A 20,629-nucleotide genomic window follows, 5' to 3' on the forward strand; every position below is an offset into this window, starting at 1 on the left:
GTGAGTCCAAAATGACTCCCAGGCTGCGCACCTGGTCCTTCAGGGACACAGTCACCCCATTCAGGACCAGGGAGTCCTCCACACCTGCCTGTCCCTTGTCCCCCCAAGAACAGTACTTCTGTCTTGTCAGGATTCAACCTCAATCTGTTAGCCGCCATCCATCCTCCAACCCCTCCAGACACTCACACAGGACCTTCACCGCCTTCACTGGTTCTGATTTAAAAGAGAGGTAGAGCTGGGTGTCATCTGCATACTGATGGACACCCAGTCCAAACCCCCTGATGATTACACACAGCTTCACAGCTTGCTCTCCACCAGGTAAAGTCTGGCACCGTCATTCATTTAACGACTTTCAGAGACTTCAGTTTGTTAGTTTTGGTGTTTTGAATTATTCCATGAAGTTTTTCACATTGTAATTGTTTCTGGCCATCGTGTTGCTTTTGATATTGCAGACTCATATTTTGCAACACAGGGGTTTGTTTGTTTGTTTACTCAATGAATGCAGTCCTACAATGGCCTGTTGCTCAGGTGGCTGCACTTAACCTGCAGGTACGTGAACAGTTGCATCGATTATCTCGCATCGAACTCTTTGGTTATGATGGCACACCTGTGAAGTTGCAAAATAGTAAATAAAGAAAGAAGGTAGGAAAAACGGTGTTGCTTTTGTCTCCACTCACTCTGTTCCAAAGGAAATGGAGAATGTCATTCTATTCTAATATTCTAACATCCTGGCGGCTGCCACCTTTTTAGTAAGCAGGGCTCCTGTGTCTTTAACAACTACCTGATAGACAGCAATTCATCACATGCAACTGTCACAGAACCAGGAAAAAAACTTCACTGAATGAATTTCTGCTGGTTGTGCAACTGTTAAAGGCATTGTCACTGTTAAGTTGTGGGTGAACCATATCAGACGACACAGCAATTCTTCAAACAGCTCTTGTTTATTCACAGGCCCAGAACAGAACTGAGCTGAAGGGTTCAGCCAACCTGCTTATATAGAGCTCAGCTACAAAGCAACAGTAACAACTTTCTGTAACTATCCAATCACTGAACGTCATTTTCAATTCCTTATTTGCATATGTGGACCTGAGTGAAAACTATCTACAGTATCCTCCTGGTGGCCCAGGGTGAGAACTTCAGTACATAACAGTGACACTGCCAGGGAAAGAGTTGGTAACCATGGCCTGACAGTAGAAATAGCAATATTTCTGATCTTTATATTTTCACATAGGTATATGGGGAAAAATAACAGTCCTGGTACAATAGACTGGATTCACACCTTTTCTACTAATGCTGAATGTAGCCCTAGAGCGATGACACCCTTGTAGCTGAACTAGGGCCACTGGCCAGCAAGAGGGGAAGTCCCAGCACACCTGGGGGGAAACCAAGAGATATGCAGAAATAATTTAAAATGAAAATGAAAGGCTTTGCTCCCTTACAAAACAGCCTGTTAAGAAATGAGCAGGCTCAACAGCTGCAGAATATTTTGGGAATGGAAACCAGCGGAATGGAGATGGATGGATGGATTGGGTGGACGGAACTGGCTTGCGAGGTCAGGCAGGATCCTGGGAGCCTTCAAAATGCCACCAAGCCAGCCCTGTCTTTAGACAGAGTGAGGAAACCACATTGGGTGGCAGATGCTGGAAGTGTGGCGACAGCAATAGTGGTGGCAGCCGCCTTGGCCAGTCCTCCTGAGTCTCGCCGGCCGCTGTTGGAAGGCAGCAAAGAATGCATGTGCCATCTGCGCTGGCCTGCCTTGCCCTTGGGCGTGTTGGAGGATGCAGCCAGGTCACCTGTGATTGACACGCGGAGGGGAGGAGGGTCTGCAGCCAGCCAACAGCCAGGCAGGACAGGATGGAGGATGTAGAAAGGTTAGAGAGAAACCTCTTGTTGCCTGGAGAGGTCATTTCCTGGTTCCCATGGAAAAGCTATTTTGAAACATCCACAGGGGCTCAACCTATGGGTCCCCAGATGTTGTTGGACTACAACTCCCATGATCCCTGAGCTCTGGCCTTGCTAGCTAGGGGTGATGGGAGTTGTAGTTCAACAACATCTGGGGACCCACAGGTTGAGAAAGGCTGGATTAGAGGATCATCCTAGACCCTGAGGTTTTGGAGCCCAAATCTGAGACCTAGTGATGCCACGGGGGCAGGTCCTGGAGACAGAGGTTAATTGGGAGAGGGGCTTGGAGGAGGACAGATCCCCATCAGAGTGTTTATCTGCAGCCAGCTCCTGCACGCTTGCAAGCTGCATGAAGGCAGTGATGGCCACCGAGCTACGGGTCTAAAAAAGATTGGGCAAATTAAAGGGCAAGAAGGTTATACTCTGGAAATCACAGGAGGGGAGAATTTCTCTTGCGCTTGGGTCCTGTTTACAGGTATCCCACAGGCACCCGGTCAACCACTGTGAGAACAGGACGCCGGACTCACTGGCAGAGGAGGAGGAGTGCGGGGGGAGCGCACTGCCCCTGGCAGTGCAATCCCAGTAGGGTGCCATCGTGGCTGCCCCGCCCGCCCGCACTGCCCCCAGGACACACGCCCCCCCGGACGCGTGCCAGCCCTGCCCCCGCCTGCTCTCTCCCCCCCCCCCGGTGCTGGAGCATGAAGCTCCACCACTGGCTGAACTAGATATAATAATAATAATAATAATAATAATAATAATAATAATAATTTATTTATATCCTGCCCTCCCCAGCCGAAGCCGGGCTCAGAGCGGCTCACAACAATAAAAGTAACACAGCACTCTAAAATCAATTCATTCTAAAATCAATTCAAAATCAAATTAATGGCAACCATTGGGCTAGAGTTCTGTGAGGAGTGCCAAAGGAGGGGTCAGGCTGTGCCTTGGCCAAAGGCCTGGTGGAACAGCTCTGTCTTGCAGGCCCTGCGGAAAGATGTCAAATCCCACAGGGCTGTAGTCTCTTGTGACAGAGCGTTCCACCAGATCGGGGCCACAGCAGAAAAAGCCCTGGCTCTGGTTGAGGCCAGCCTAACCTCCCTGTGGCCCGGAACCTCCAAGATGTTTTTGTTTGAAGACAATAAGGTCCTCCGTGGGACATACCAGGAGATGCGGTCCCATAGGTATCAGGGTCCTAGGCTGCATAGGGCTTTAAAGGTTAAAACCAGAACCTTAAACCTGATCCTGAGCCAGTGCAGCTGGTATAGCACCGGGTGAATGTGATCCCATGGCAAGGACCCCTAAGGAGTCTTGCCGTGGCATTCTGCACCCGCTGGAGTTTCTGGGTCAGTCTCAAGGGCAGCCCCACGTAGAGTGAGTTACAATAATCAAGTCTGGAGGTGACCGTCGCATGGATCACAGTGGCGAGGTTAGGGCGAGAGAGGTAAGGAGCCAACTGCTTAGCTTGGTGCAGATGAAAAAATGCCGCCTTTGTTATAGCTGCCATCTGCGCCTCCATGGAAAGGGAGGTGTCGAAGGTGGCAAGTGGCCTGATCCAGCGGACTCCACTGCAGGAGAGGAGAATTCTGCTGTGGATTTACCATTGCAGGGTTTGCCAAACTTGGGTCTCTGGCTCTTTCTGCATCGCAGCTCTCATCATCCCTGACCACTGGTCCTGCTAGCTAGGGATGATGATGGGAGTTGTCGTTCAAAAACGGCCAGAGATCCAAGTTTGGCAAATCCTGCATCAGGGCATCTAGTTGGCCATTTTGAGAACAGGGCATTGGACAGGATGGTCCATCAGCCTGACTGAGCAGCTAGGCTCTTCTTGCAGAGACTAGGTTGGCTGGGCACCCAGCAAGGAGAACCAACTTCTCTTTCATGCCCTCGTTGTAATCCACCGAGTCACCGCATGGATAGAAGTTGAGCAGGAGAAGTGCTAGCCGGGTGACTGGAACAAATTGGTCTTGTGCCGAACAACAACTGCGCTTGTGTGTCCCAGAGAGCTGCTGGAACGGAGTTTGAGTCAACCCTTCGTCTTGTGACTCTGAATAACATCTGACATCGGGCCCTGCAAAAGGTCAATGAGGAGGCCATCTCAAGCCCATCACTTGAGCCAGGATGAGGAAGGACCAAGAGGCATTGAGACAGGGAGTGGGGAGGGCAGGGCAGCCAAGAACGTGGGCAAGGAGATTTCAGATACGTCTGGGAAATAGTGGGGAATGGGAGCCACCATCAACCGCCAACATGCAATAGCTTAAAGGATGGGATGGACACATGAAGCGGCTTTAGAAACATCTGCAGCTGCCTTAATCTGAGCCAGACCATTAGTCTATCAAGCCATATTGTCTACGCCTACTATGGTGCCCTACGCGACTCCAAGGTTTCTGAGACTTTCTCAGATCCACCTGGAGATGCTGGTGTGGCGATCACACAGGGTCCCTGGACGTTTAATGGTCTATTGATCCCTGTGCCACCACTGTGCTTGCTTCCCCGCTGCCACCAACCAGTTACTCTCTGGTAAAACACTGAGTCCAGTCAGTTGTTAAAAGTGAACCAAAAAAACAAGTTTATTTTACAAACACTGAAAAGTATATGGTTTCTCAGATAATATTCCTGTCAGTATCTTAACTTTAGTTTCTTTACTGGTCTATACCTTCCTAATACCTACTGACTGACTGTCTCAACTGTTTGACTGACTCCTCTTAACAAATTCTCTCCCTCTCTCACACCAGACTAGCCCAACCCACAGACTTATCTTCCCTCTCTAGTCTAACTCCACACTGTCTTCTCAACCACCCTAACTCTTAAGATAAAGGTAAAGGGACTCCTGACTATTAGGTCCAGTTGTGGCTGACTCTGAGGTTGCGACGCTCATCTCGCTTTACTGGCCGAGGGAGCCGGCGTACAGCTTCCGGGTCATGTGGCCAGCATGACTAAGCCGCTTCTGGCGGACCAGAGCAGCGCATGGAAACGCCGTTTACCTTCCCGCCGGAGTGTTACCTATTTATCTACTTGCACTTTGACGTGCTTTCGAACTGCTAGGTGGGCAGGAGCAAGGACCGAGCAACGGGAGCTCACCCCGTCACGGGGATTCAAACCGCTGACCTTCTGATCGGCAAGTCCTAGGCTCTGTGGTTTAACCCACAGCACCACCCGTGTCCCTACTCTACGGGAGCTCACCCTGTCATCTGATCAGCAAGGCCTAGGCTCTGTGGTTTAGACCACAGCGCCACCAGCGTCCCTACTCTAACTCTTAACTCCCCCCCCAAACCCTCTGTGCTTAAACCTTATACACAGTTAACTCTGCCCCTTGGGTTCCCATTGGTTAGTCATTTTACAATTAGTTAACCCTTTCCTTATGAACCCAGTATGATGTCACACACCTAAGAGGGCAAACGCCGCACCTGGGTATTGAGTCTAGGACATAAGAAGACCCTGCAGGATCAGGCCAAGGGCCCATCTTGTCTCACAGGGGCTAACCAGATACCCATGGGAAATCTGCAAGCAGGATGCACATTGTTCCCCACTAGGTGGACCATAACTGTTTGACTCAGATCAGGGCTGCCCCAATGCATTTTCTTGCCTGAAGCAAGGGGCAAGAGGCCCATAATCCCATGTACAGAAGCGGATCAGTGCAGCAACTGGATCTTCTGTCTGCAGAGGTGATGGAAGTTTAGCCGGCTAGCAAGGCAAGCTGCATGGCCTGCCGAATTCTGTCCTCCGATCCGTCCCTGCCACTCTGTGCCTGCCTCCCAGCACCTGCCACCTGAGTTGGCCATCTCCCTCTGCCCAACAGCAGGGCCGGCCCTGCATGAAAGACCTACATTGGCTCCCAGTACGTTTCCGAGCACAATTCAAAGTGTTGGTGCTGACCTTGAAAGCCCTAAACAGCTTCCGTCCTGTATACCTGAAGGAGCGTCTCCACCCCCATCGTTGAGCCCAGACACTGAGGTCCAGTGCCGAGGGCCTTTTGGCGGTTCCCTCACTGCAAAAAGTGAGGTTCCAGGGAACCAGGCTGAGGGCCTTCTTGGTAGTGGCACCCGCCCTGTGGAACGCCCTCCCACCAGATGTCAAAGAGAACAACAACTACCAGATTTTTAGAAGACATCTGAAGGCAGCCCTGTTTAGGGAAGCTTTTAATGTTTGATGTATTACGGTATTTTAATATTTTGTTGGAAGCTGCCCAGAGTGGCTGGGGAAGCCCAGCCAGATGGGCGGGGTAAAAATAATAAATGATGATGATGATGATGACACCAACAACTGTGGCTTGGCAGCACTGTGGGACGAGCGCAGATGAGGCCACGAAGGGCCGCTGCGTGGCTCCAGCGTTTGAAACTCGTGAAGGATTTGCAATGGAGAAAAATACAGGACCTGCCAGACACATAGAATGACGGGGTGGGGTGGGAATCTGCCAATTTCATTTTCTCCTTGTTTCTCGCTTTCCCAGTCTTCATTTCAGTTCTCCATTGGCTTGCAATTTTTCCACAGAAATTTGTCAGAATTCTGATGAACACATTTCTGCAGGCAATTTCACCAATCGAACACATTTATTTTCATTGGCGTGTGCATTTTCAGCCCTGTTATTCGGTTGGATAAGCGTGAATTTTGAAGGGTAGCTGTGTTCTTGCTCCAGAAACTTCAAATCGAATAGTTTCCATTAAACTGCCTGCTGAAAGATTTCAAAAGGAAGTTTTAGAAGAAGAAGCGAAGCTGCTGAAGAAAGCATATAGTATTCTGTTAGAATGGGAAACAAAAGACGAGGAGGTCAAATCGGTCGTGATCAAATGGGCACAAAATATAGGACATAATATAAGAAGAAGAAGAAGAGTTTGGATTTGATATCCCGCCTTTCACTCCCCTTAAGGAGTCTCAAAGCGGCTAACATTCTCCTTTCCCTTCCTCCCCCACAACAAACACTCTGTGAGGTGAGTGGGGCTGAGAGACTTCAGAGAAGTGTGACTAGCCCAAGGTCACCCAGCAGCTGCATGTGGAGGAGCGGAGACTCGAACCCGGTTCCCCAGATTACAAGACTACCGCTCTTAACCACTACACCATACTGGCTCTCAATATACAATTTGAGGACTGGGAAAAATTGTCGAAAGTAGATCTGAAATTTACAGATTGTTCTCTTTTGAAAGAAAACTATATGAAAATGATGTATAGATGGTATATCACACCAGTACAAAGAGCAAAAGTGTACAAAACCAGGACAAACATATGTTGGAAATGTAAAGAAAAAGAAGGGACTTTTTATCATATGTGGTGGGAATGTAGAGAAGTTAAAAAGTTTTGGGAAATGATATATAATGAATTAAAAAAAAATGTTTAAAATGACATTTGTAAAAAAACAAACCAGAAGCATTTTTGTTAGGGATGGTAGGACAAGACCTGCCAAGAAAAACAAAGAACTTATTTATGTATGCAACAACAGCAGCAAGGGTCTTGATAGCTCAAGGATGGAAGAATGAGGAAATCCCAGTGAAAGAACAGTGGCAAGAAAAACTGATGAGTTATGCGGAATTGGCTAAATTGACATACAACCTGCGTGATAAGGACAACTGCGACTTTAAGGAAGAATGGGAACTTTTTACAAAGTACTTAAAAATACAACTAAATGAATTGGACTCTTTGGCAGGTTTTGAACAAACATCCACAAATTTATTGGTTGAATACATGATAGATAAGGGAAGGAAATGTACAATTTTATGACATGCAGAGAACAATTATGTGCAGAGAAATCAGAGAGGGGAGCTGAGGGAAGTTCTTGTTAGTGGGGGGGAGAGGGAGGGAAATGGGGGGAAATAATGTATTTGATTATCTGGATTGATAATTTGTTATGTTGAAACTGTTTAATAAAAAAATACTTTAAAAATAGAAAGAAAAAAAGGGAGGAAAGCCTGCAGAACGGGGACACACACACACACACACACACACACACTTCCATACTCGGTTTTCTCAGGCTGGGGTTTGGGGGTGAAAGTGGGGGGAGAGTGGGTAGTGTAGAAATCTCCTGGGCCAGAATGTGGGGAGAGGAACGGCCAGGAAGGTCCAATGCCGGGGGTTTTTTTTGCACTCTCTTGCAAAATGCCTGTATTTGCTGTGATTGCATAATATGTAAATTGATCTTTAAATAAGAATTATTTTTTTTTTTTTAAAAGGCCAGATCAGCATTTTTGGAGTTAAAGATTAAACACGGTTTGGAAGAAAGAAAGAGAAGGAGGGAAGGAAGGAAAGGAAGAGCGGGGAGCCTGCAAGTTGACACTCTGAGCTGGCTGAAGAACAGCCCAGACTTGTTAGCCTGATAATAATTTAAGGGAAAGGGGAAGAGGAGGTGGAAGGAGAGCGGGGGGGGGGGGGGAATAAGCCAGGATCCCAAAGAGGCGGTTGCTTTGCTGGCCAATAACATACCACTGTCCTGTTAACTCTTTCCAGGATGGGCCAGTTAGTGATTTCTTGCAGCCTGTTCACCCTTCTCTTCTTCTCCCTCCCACCCCCAAGTCTTTGTTTCGTAATATTAAAAGCTTTTTGATCAGAGCCAGCTGGCAAAAGGGAATGAATGAAGCAAAACTTTACGAAGAGTTGTACAGGCTGCGGGAGGCGGGGGGGGGGGGGGGGGACTCGGACTCCACAGAAACCAGAACCAGCAGCCACAGGGGATGAGAAGATGCAACAGGAGGAGATCTGCCGCTGTGGGACCTTTAAAAGTTGTCAGACAACAGGGATTTTTTTGTTGCAGTTGGCACTGTTTTTACCACCTTTTCTGCTCCTGGCGCTCTTAACAGGAATGGGCAAATCTATCCCATTTCAGTTTCTCATTTTCCCAATCTTCAGTTCTCTACATTTCCGCACTCATTTGCAAATCTTTAAGCAGTCCTTCTTATGAAATCCATCTGCATCTTCATGCAAATTTATCCTTATGCACATTTTTGTATGCAATTGTGCGCAGCAAGCACATTTCCGCAAACCCATTCCCCCTAATGTGATGCGTTTTTGTATGCTGTGCCCGCTATTATATGTGATTTTATGCACACTTTACCTCGGCGTGTGCATTTTCGTGCACATTACTTGGCTGGAGAACCGCTGTGCAAAAGCCATATAAGTGCAGATTTTGAAATATATCTGCGCTTTGGATCGCACATGGTTTCACGAAGTGCAAAATATGTGTGTTTGCCTTCAAATGCAAACTGAATCGAGTTTGTCCACCATCCCTACTCTTGCAGCAAGGTTGCTGCAAAAGGCAGGAGAGACTCTGTTAATCATCATCACCATCATCATCATCTATTATTTGTACCCCACCCATCTGGCTGGGTTTCCCCAGCCAGTCTGGGTGGCTTCCACAAAGACCAAAAATACACTAAGATGTCACACATTAAAAAATTCCCTGAACAGGGCTGCCTTAAGATGTCTTCTGAATGTCAGATAACTAGAGCATGCACCACTCTGGTGAGACAATCTGTTTAATTCTTACATTGTCGTTGTCAGCAATGTGCTGATGACACGCAACTCTGCTTCTCCTTTAAATCTGCAGGTATGGCGGTAGATATGCCAGATCAATGACTTGCCTCGGTAATGGGATGAATGCCAACAAACTGAAACTTAATCTAGGCAAGACTGGGCAAGACTGAGACACGATTAGTGGGTGGTTCCCTCAACCCGATGAATGGGTTTTGCCTTGCTCTGGGTAAGGTTACACTCTCTAGGAAGGAGCAGGTACGTAGCTTGGGGATACAGTGGTATCTCGGGTTAAGAACTTAATTCGTTCTGGAGGTTGTACTTCTGGGGTCCTTACTGTCACCTGAGACTCAAAGTGCCTTACATCAGCTTTGACTGGTGGCCCAGCTGTGCAGGGATCTACTAAATTATGTTGTCTATGCAACATAATTACAAAAAAAGAGATTTTACTTTTTGGGGCTCCATGATCACTGCAGATGGTGACAGCAGTCACGAAATTAACAGACGCCTGCTTCTTGGGAGAAAAGCAATGACAAACCTAGACAGCATCTTAAAAAGCAGAGACATCACCTTGCCGACAAAGGTCCGTATAGTTAAAGCTATGGTTTTCCCAGTAGTGATGTATGGAAGTGAGAGCTGGACCGTAAAGAAGGATAATCGCCGAAGAATTGATGCTTTTGAATTATGGTGCTGGAGGAGACTCTTGAGCAGGAGTCAGCAAACATTTTCAGCAGGGTGCCAGTCCACTGTCCCTCAGACCTTGTGGGGGGTTGGACTATATTTTTTGGGGGGAAATAAACAAATTCCTATGCCCCCAAAATAACACAGAGATGCATCTTAAATAAAAGCACACATTCTAGTCAAGTAAAAACACCAGGCAGCCCCCACAAATAACCCAGAGATGCATAAACACGCTGATTCCTGGACCATCCGTGGGCCAGATTGAGAAGGCGATTGAGCCAGATCCAGCCCCCGGGCCTTAGTTTGCCTACCCATGCTCTTGAGAGTCCCATGGACTGCAAAAAGATCAAGCCTATCCATTCTTAGGGAAATCAGCCCTGAGTGCTCACTGGAAGGACAGATCCTGAAGCTGAGGCTCCAATACTTTGGCCACCTCATGGGAAGAGAAGACTCCCTGGAAAAGACCCTGATGTTGGGAAAGATGGAGGGCCCAAGGAGAAGGGGACAACAGAGGACGAGATGGTTGGATAGTGTTCTCAAAGCTACCAGCATGAGTCTGACCAAACTGCGGGAGGCAGTGGAAGACAGGAGTGCCTGGCGTGCTCTGGTCCATGGGGTCACGGAGAGTCGGACACGACTAAACGACTAAACAACAACAACAACATCTGCCCAGACACTGAGGTCCAGCTCCGATAAGTCCTGAGGACCCATCCTATGGGAGGCAGCATTGTCAAAGCTTGCATCATTCTGCCTAAAGCAATAGACACAAACTATTCCAATAAATCCCCTGGCTGCAAGCAGCAGTTCTTGTACATATATTCTGCTAAGTCTCTTGATTTTAAAAGAATTTCCTTTCCTTTTTCTTTTTTTACCAGAAGCAGAATCACAAACCAACGCAGTTCACTGGAGTTTTAACAGGAAGCAGGTACTGCCTTTAAACACAATCATTTTTAGCTCCGGTCTCAGCAGAATTTGTATAATAGGAAGTTACAGAGACCAAAAAGAACATACAGTATTTAGATGTTGGGGCACGTGCCCTGCAGTGATGCTGTTCAACAAACGGGTACATTTACGTAGTTTTTTAGTGTGTTTTTTAAGTGTCAGTTTTTGATCTGAAGAGTTTGGGGAAGATCTTTTAACACAGGGTGGGGATCAGGTGAGGAGCCTATGGTTTTCCAGGTATCGTTGGACTCCAATTCTAAAGCAGCATGGCTACTGATTCCTGCCCCCCCGGATTTAATTCCATATTTGATGACCAAATATGGGATGCACCACTACCTACCTAGAATGAACCACTTTAAATTGCCAGTGGGACTTCACATGACGGAATGCTCCTCCATGTACTAAACATTCCCTGCACATAAAAAGCTAGGGTGTCAGGGAGATTGTTTTCTCTAGCATGCTTGCTTCCTAGGGTAGAGGGATTATCCGTGGGTTTGTCCATAGAATCATAGAATAGAATCATAGAATCATAGAGTTGGAAGAGACCACAAGGGCCAACTCTGCTTTTTCACGTTTCCTAATAGCCCAGAACCCTGTCAGTGCACATTGCAAATGTGTGCGCCAACTTTTTATTTTTAATGCACCTTTTATTTAGGCAAATAAGACGGGGGAAACGAAACAATGTCAGCTGACTTTAACAATAAAAATGTTCCATTGGCCCTGAGTTCAAAGTATAGTTTAACAGACACAGTCCAAATGTTCAAACAAGTATCCAAATGAAACTGATGATTTTAAGCTATATGTGCAAACGCCAAGTTAAGTTTTCAAAATGCTGCGCAGACGTTACTTCTGCCATCCTTACAGCAATTCTCACAGTGTTTTATTTGGGCAGGCTCTTGATGGCTGTAGTTAAGTTGCCAGAGATATTACAGGTATCAGTGTCAAACTATATTTCGGTCACAGACCAGCACAAGATAAAACACGCGGATAAATGGAGCACGTAAGACTCAAAACAGGTAATAATAATAATAATAATAATAATAATAATAAATTTTATTTATATCCCGCCCTCCCCAGCCGAAGCTGGGCTCAGGGCGGCTAACAACAATCAAAATAATCCAGCCTTCTAAAAACATTCATTATAAAATTAATTAAAATCAAATTAAAATCAAATTGATGGCAACCATTAAGCAAGATTCTGGGCAGATTGCCAGAGGAGGGGGTCAGGCTGCGCCCTGACCAAAGGCCTGGTGGAACAACTCTGTCTTGCAGGCCCTGCGGAAAGATGTCAGGTCCCGCAGGGCCCTAGTCTCTTGTGACAGTGCGTTCCACCAGATTGGAGCCGCGGCCGAGAAAGCCCTGGCTCTAGTTGAGGCCAGCCTAACCTCTCTGTGGCCTGGGATCTTCAGGATGTTTTTATTTGCAGACCGTAAATTTCTCTGTGGGACATACCAGGAGAGGCGGTGCCGTAGGTACGAGGGTCCTAGTGAGGCATCTAATCATAGCCTGCATTTTTATCAAGGCTTATAGTTTGATTAGGGTCTGTATTTTAAAATGAGCTTAAAGATTTTCAAATGTTTTATGCCAGGCAGAAGACCAGCTGCCTAAGTACTTTGGCAAGATGTTTATCCTCCTGGACAAGGGGGCCCCCTGATTTATAGCAGAAAACAATTCTCAAAGTCGTAAACAAGGGAATTACAGGCTGAGAGCAAGGTTATACTGACCCTACATAATTAAGAGTTGGTAAATAGTAAAATAAAACCCTGTGCCTCCCATTAAATTTGAGTCATATCTTCCTAAGGTTAAAAGGCCAAGAGCAAATGGAAAAGAAAGCAACTGGCTGGAGAAGGGGAGTAAACAGAAGAAGAGGCTTTTTTTCTATTTTATTTTGAGGCTGTAAACTATTCCTTCCTTTTACTTTGAGAAGGTTTATTCTTCTAAAAAGCTATCTATGATAATGTATGAAATATACTGGCTTAAATGTAATTATGCAAAGGATCTAGAAAGAAAGAAATGTTAAATTCTTATTTCATAGAGTCATATTGCTGTAGGAGACCAGAGGGGCAAACGAGCCCAGCCCCCTGCCAGACAGGAGACGCCATCGAGCACTCCTGACATACGGTTGTCAGGCCTTTGTTTTAAAGACCTCCAAAAAAGAGATCTTTCATTGATGATGCATGAGAATGTGAACCCAAGATCTCTGACATCTGTTTAAGATAAAAATTTAAAACTATTAACCATCTGTTTTGGAGGGCAATAGGGCAAGGAGGGCAAGAGGTGAGCTAGTAATTAAGGTTCCTTGTTGAGACAAATGTAAGATATATGACTACTTATTTGTCATTTATAGATAGAAGAATATATAGCTTTTTGTATCCCATAAAAGGCAATAGGAAATGGGTGTATCTTTTAGGATTGGTTATAGCAATCAGCCAATAGGAAATTCAACCAGGCTGATTGGACAGAGGCAGCCAAAGGAGGAGCAAGGGGGCTGGGCTGAGGGAATATACGTGTTGGCCATAATGGCAGGAGACCGGGCCAGAGCTTGGTAACCATATACCACTGTGCCTCTCATTTATTTGTCTGACAAATAAATTACTATTTTAATTTCTCTATTGCTGCGTTGAATATTTCATTCCAGCTAAGCGTTAACCACAAGCAGGGTGCTACATTTTATGGTGCCTGTGACTCGGATAAGTGGTCTGCTGGAACGCAGCCCCTTCGCCTTACTGGGCAGGGTACAAGAGAGAGGACCACTCACTGCTTACCCAGCGCGCACTGGAAAGTTTTTTTTTCCAGGGGAACGCAGAAGTCTCATCTGTCTGATACCCTGCCCACCGACGGCGACGGACCAGGGGGAACCAGAGAAATAAACAGGCAACCAACTAAGGGTAAGTGCACTAAGGGGTTTTTGGCCCTCCAATTAATTGGGAGGAAGAGAAGTCTTGATCAAACTTCTGCGTCTCAGTAAAGGGGAACTGAGTACGCTAGGTGGTTGGGTACATCAGATGGTGATCTGGTGTAGGGAAAGGGAAAGGTTGGGAGGTAGAGTATGGTGAAGTATCCAGCGCATTGTATGTGTGAGAAAGTACAATTTGTAGCTGACCTGAGTGTGGAGTGGGTAGTACTTCGGTTCCCGGTAAGGCGACTTCACCCGGGCAAGGAATCTCACGAAGCGTGTGTGTGAGTGACTGAGTGGATACTTCACAGGGCCATACAATGGGAGTTGGGGGTTCAAAGGGGGAAAATACACCTCTTGAATGTATGTTAAATAATTTTAAGAAAGCCTTCTCAGGGGCATATGGAGTCAAAATGACGCCAGAGCGCTTGAGAACGTTATGTGAATTAGAGTGGCCGAAACAAAATACTGAATGGCCATCTCAGGGAACCTTTGATATAAATTTAGTAAGCAAACTTTGGTCTAACATCGCCAAAGAAACTGGAGGGTGCCCAGAACAATTTTCATATATAGATTCTTGGCTGAGCACATTAAATAAAAATCCTCCATGGATAAGGGAATGCAAAGTCCAACGATGCAAATTATTGGCTGTAAAAGCCGAAGCTAGGAAAGGAATCTTGCCAAATAAACTCAAACCCATTTTTGAGGGACCAGAGGAAGAGGTGCTTCCACCTCCACCCTATGCTCCACATCGAAGGGAGCCTAATCCAAACACTCCACCAGTTGTAACCCCAAGGCAAGAAAGTGGAACGAATAATGGGGCTGGAGTCACAGAACTTGATTCCTTGATAGATTATGATAAATATCTTCAGGAGGCATTGGAGGCCTATAATAAAGCCCAAGCAGAAGTGGTCATTCCACCTGTGAGTCCCAGTAGAACTCCATCTACAGTCTCTTTTAGTGGAACAACTGATTGCCTACCCCAAACCCCTGTACATCCAAGTCCTAGAGAATTATTACAGAAGTTACAGGGAGACCTTAATCGGTCAGCAAGCAATACAGCCAGGCGTATAAGGCTGCTAAAAGAACGCCTTGGGACAAATACCATCCCCTATGATTTGAGGCCCCTAGAGCAAAGCGAAGAGAAAGATCACGTAGTAGCCCCTCTCAGAAGAGTATTTGATGCACTTGAGGAGCCTGTGCTGGTTAACGGGCAACTCGGACCACGGCCACCTCGAACTTCGACCCTCCAGTACATTCCATTCACAACTACGGATCTGATGAATTGGAAAACACACACCCCATCTTTTGCAGAAAAACCTCAGGCTATGATGGACTTGGTGACTTCAATAATAAATACTCATAGTCCTACTTGGACAGATTGCCGCCAGCTCCTGAATACTCTGTTCACCACTGAGGAAAGGAGAGACATAATTGAAAAGGCACAGATATATTTGCGTGAGCAGGCCAGAGTGGGAAATATTTTAAATGTTGACCGTCATCTCCGGGACAACTTTCCCTTGGAAGATCCTAATTGGGATCCAAACAATGCAATTCATCTGGCCAGGCTTACCACCTACCGCCAGACGCTTGTGCAAGGTATCCGCAGGGCATGCCAGAAGCCCACTAATATGTCTAAAGTCTCAGAAGTAGAACAGAAACCAAATGAGAGTCCAGGAGACTTTTTAGAGAGGCTGCAGGAAGCCTATCGTATATGGACTCCTTTTGACCCTGAAGCCCCTGAAAACAGCAGAATGATTACTGCTACATTTGTGGCCCAGTGCGCTTCTGACATTCGTAAGAAAATTCAGAAATCAGAAGGATGGGAAGGGATGCTGATGAGCCAAATTATGGCCATTGCACGCCGAGTTTATCGGAATAGGGATGAGGCTGAGAAGCAAGAGAAGAAGAAGTGGCAGAAGGAAAAGATGGTAATGCTGGCCACAGCAGTGAAGCAAGACTACCGCCCCTTAAATGGAGGGAGAGGGCGGGGAAGGAATCCACCACTGGGAAGGAATCAATGTGCGAATTGCAAGAAGGAGGGTCATTGGAAGCGGGAGTGTCCTGAACCCCTGAGGTTGGAAGAAGTACGCCCAGGCCCAGGCCCAGGCCCAGGCCCAGGCCCAGGCCCAGGCTCCGGCCCAAGAAACCAGGGACGGGGACGGGGAATGATCCGAGATGGAAGATATCAGAGACCTGGACAAGGACGGAGTAGGGACAATTTCATTGGACTGGCAGAGGAGGATTTTACCCAAGACTAGGAACGACCGGACTCCATAAAGTTAGGCTTCCAGGAGCCCACGGTCACGATTCAATTAGGGAGCCATTTAATAGACTTTATGATTGATACTGGGGCTGAATACTCAGTACTCCCAGAACTATTGCAGAAAAAGGCATCCAAAAGTGTAGTCATTAAAAGTGCCACTGGTCAGTCAGCTAAGAGGTCTTTCCTCCAACCTTTGGAATGCCAGATTGGGGGACATCATTTAACCCATCAGTTTTTGTATATACCTGAGTGTCCAATACCTCTCTTAGGTAGAGATATGCTGTCCAAATTGCAGGCCCAAATCACCTTCACTCCTCGAGGTCCAGAAATGAAACTGCCATCAAAGGCAGCAGGAATAATTTCCCTCTCAGTACCTAAGGAACAATCATGGCGCCTAATGTCAGCCCTGCAAGTCCAACCCACATTGGATACAGAGTTAAACAAGCTCCTCCGAACCCTACAGGTGCCACCAGGAGTATGGGCCGAAAATAGCCCACCAGGAATGGCTAAGAATATAGCTCCAATTGTAGTAACCCTAAAACCTATGGCTACCCCTGTATCTGTAAAGCAATATCCTTTACCCCGGCGAGCAGCAGAGGGCATCCAGAAACATTTGGACCGCCTATTAAAATATGGTCTGCTTAAGCCCTGCCAATCAGAATGGAACACACCTCTATTGCCTGTTCGGAAACCTGGGACAGATGAATACAGGCCAGTGCAGGACTTGAGGCTCGTAAACCAGGCTATCGAGACCTTGCACCCAAATGTACCAAACCCATATACCCTGCTGAGTTTGATCCCACCAGAAGCAACATTTTTTACTGTATTGGACTTGAAAGATGCATTCTTCTGTTGCCGGCTGGCACCACAGAGCCAACCTATATTTGCCTTCCAGTGGGAAGACCCTTTAACAGGAACAAAAGGCCAGCTAACCTGGACGAGATTGCCCCAGGGATTCAAAAATTCCCCAACTTTATTTGGCACTGCCTTGGCGAAGGATCTAACAAGTTACCCCTCAATACCTGGAGAAAAGGTGGTTCTGCAATATGTAGATGACCTTATATTAGCAGCCAAGGATTTTGATACCTGTAAAGAAGGGACAGAGGAACTGCTCCACTTGCTCTGGGAAGCTGGCTACCGAGTTTCCCAGAAAAAGGCACAGTTATGTTTAGAAAAGGTCAAATATTTGGGCTTTGACATCTCACACCAACAACGAGCATTGAGGCCAGAGAGGAAAGAAGCTATTTGCCTTATCAAGGAACCTACCACAAGGAAACAACTCAGAGGATTCCTGGGAACAGCAGGGTTTTGTAGACTATGGATACCTGATTTCAGCAGTCTGGCCAAGCCCTTACATGAAAGCACTCGAGGTGCAGAAAAGGACCCATTCGTATGGGGACCTGAGCAGCAACAAGCCTTTTTAGTTATCAAACAACGACTTATGGAGGCCCCAGCCCTTGGACTGCCTAATTCGGAAAAACCCTTTCAGCTGTATGTACATGAACAGAATGGGATTGCAGCAGCAGTCCTGACCCAGAGATTAGGAAGTTGGAATCGTCCAGTAGCTTATTTGTCAAAACAATTGGACTCAGTAGCAAAAGGATGGCCTCCATGCCTAAGGGCAGTAGCGGCCACTGCAAGCCTTGTCAAAGAAGCTGATAAATTTACCTTCGGCCAGACGATGTATGTGAATGTACCTCATGCTGTTCTGACACTCATGGAATATAAGGGTAGTTATTGGCTAACGAACCCAAGGATGGCTAGATACCAAGGCCTATTGTGTGAAAATCCCAGGATTCATCTACGAGTAGTGAATATGCTCAATCCAGCAACTTTGCTGCCCCTACCAGAGGTAGATGATGAAGAATCACATGATTGTCTCCAAATAATGGATGAAGTTTATTCCAGTAGACCCGATCTGAAAGATGAACCATTGAAAAATCCAGATGTTGTATATTATACTGATGGTAGCAGTTACCTGCATGAAGGTGCCAGACGAGCAGGATATGCTGTGGTCACCAATGAGGAAGTTGTGGAAGCTGAAGCTTTGCCTGCTGGCACCTCAGCACAAAAAGCTGAACTTATAGGTTTAACTAGAGCTCTGCAATTGGCAGCTGGATGTAAGGCAAACATCTATACTGATTCTAAATATGCCTTCTTAACCCTGCATGCACATGGTGCTCTATGGAAAGAAAGAGGTCTAATTGGAGCCCACGGGAAGGCCTTGAAATATGGACCTGAAGTAGAAATCCTGTTGGAAGCAGTATGGGCTCCAGAACAGATTGCTGTAATGCACTGCAAAGGTCATGGACGAGGAAGGGATCCAATAACCAGAGGAAATCATGCTGCTGATAAAGCAGCCCGAGAGGCAGCCCAAAAGCCTGTGGGAGGATTTATAGCAGCCCTCATACCAGAGGTAGTTCCAGGAGAAGTTAAACCTCACTATACCCCAGAAGAGAGGAAGTGGGCTGAACAGGAAGGAGCGGTTGTGAAGGACGGTTGGATGATCCTGCCGGACAATAGGATTTATGTACCTCATCACCTAGCAGGCACAATTGTAAGAAATTATCATGAATCTACTCACCTTGGCGGTACTGCAACCAGAGAGAGTCTCAGTCGGAAGTTGTATATTATTAACCTATCACAATTAGCAACTTGCATTTCACAGAAATGTGTTCTTTGTGCTAAAAACAATTCCAGGCAGGGACCGGTACAACCTCCTGGAATCCAACATGTGGGATATGTCCCCATGGAAAGCCTAATTGTGGACTTCACAGAGCTGGTCCCTTCTAAGGGATTCAAGTATCTCCTTGTGTTTGTAGATACTCTTACCGGATGGGTTGAAGCTTTTCCCACCCGAACTGAAAAGGCACGAGAGGTAACTAAGAGACTCCTCACTGAATTGATCCCGAGGTTTGGGTTACCTAGATGCATTGGAAGTGATAATGGGCCAGCGTTCATTGATCAAGTAGTACAAGAAGTATGTCGAGTCCTACAAGTGAAATGGAGACTGCATGCAGCATATAGGCCTCAGAGTTCAGGGAAAACTGAAAGAATGAATCGGACTCTGAAAACCCAATTGGCAAAATTAACCCAGGAAACGGGATTGGGATGGGTAGATGTGTTACCCATAAAACTGTTTCGTGTTCGGTGTGCACCCACAAAAAGACTTAAGTTGTCACCTTTTGAGCTCCTGTATGGGAGGCCGCCCTCCTTTGTTCAGGATATTCCAGCTGACCTCAAACAAATAGGAGACCATGTGACACAGGAACAAGTGCAATCTCTCTCCCGTGTTTTTGTTTCTCTTAACAGGTGGGCCCTCGAGCGTACGCCGTGCAGCATTGCCGAGCCGATTCATCAGTTCCAGGCTGGCGATAGCGTATGGGTGAAAGAGTGGAAACGAGATCCACTTGCACCTAAGTGGCGTGGACCTTACACCGTCTTGCTCTCTACTCCAACAGCGGTGAAGGTAGCTGAGGTGACCCCCTGGATTCATCACTCCCGTTTGAAGAAGTCCGAAGGCAGTTGGACGTGCAAAGGTGACCCCTCTAATCCTTTAAAACTGACTTTCTCCAAAAACCCCTGTATCTAGCCCTACGGGGAACGGGCTAGGTCACGGGCAACATTAGACGACCGGCCTGCTGCAGCCACAACCTGGAAGCTGGCTGACCTGCGCACGCCTGAAGCTTGAGGAGCGTCTAAACCAGCGATTGTGAACGGGAAGATTCTCTAATACAATTAATTGACTGCCCCCCCCCTTGTGGAACAATTATCAAAGATATTACTAATTGGGGATCCTTGGGATATATGTTTTGGTCTTGGTGGTTCCCCATTTCTGTCACTGGGGGAATTATATTGGGGCTAATATTTTTATGCTATCACAATAAGGTAATCTTTTGTGGAAGGAATGCATATACTACACATCAACATGATTTTATTATTAATCCTGATCCCTTGGGAAGGGGAAGGGTCCTTGAATCTGACCAAATTTACTAAATATGGATTCCGCCATGACCACAATATGTGGGTAGGCTTAGCTGAGATGGTAGCCAATGTTGCAAATAGGACCAATTGCCTTGTTTGCTCTCTTGGGCCAGATGATTCAGAGGGAGGTATGCCCTTATTACCGATACCATTAAATGCCATTGGTATGGTAAGCGAAATGCCACACCAAACAGAAGTACAGAATTTCCCCGGATGGAACTCAACTAAACCAATACGAGTTATACCTGTGCAAGGGGAATTCTGTGTACATAAATCATCAGAGGCAGCTGATCCTACCATGATAGGCTCTTCTCATTGCCACTATACTTGGGATTATATTAAGAATAGTCAAACCTGGGTAAACGGTACTACCTATCGAACTCGGAATACCTTGCCCTGTGCACCTCCTTTTATTCATGCATGGAAAGTGGTATGGAACATAACTGTGACAGAAAAAGGCAATCTAACATACTGCACTGTGAACTCTGTACCCCTTTTGATATTTCGCC

This window comes from Podarcis pityusensis (genome assembly GCF_964106645.2).
Source record: "Podarcis pityusensis genome assembly, chromosome: 6".
Taxonomy (NCBI): Eukaryota; Metazoa; Chordata; class Lepidosauria; order Squamata; family Lacertidae; genus Podarcis; species Podarcis pityusensis.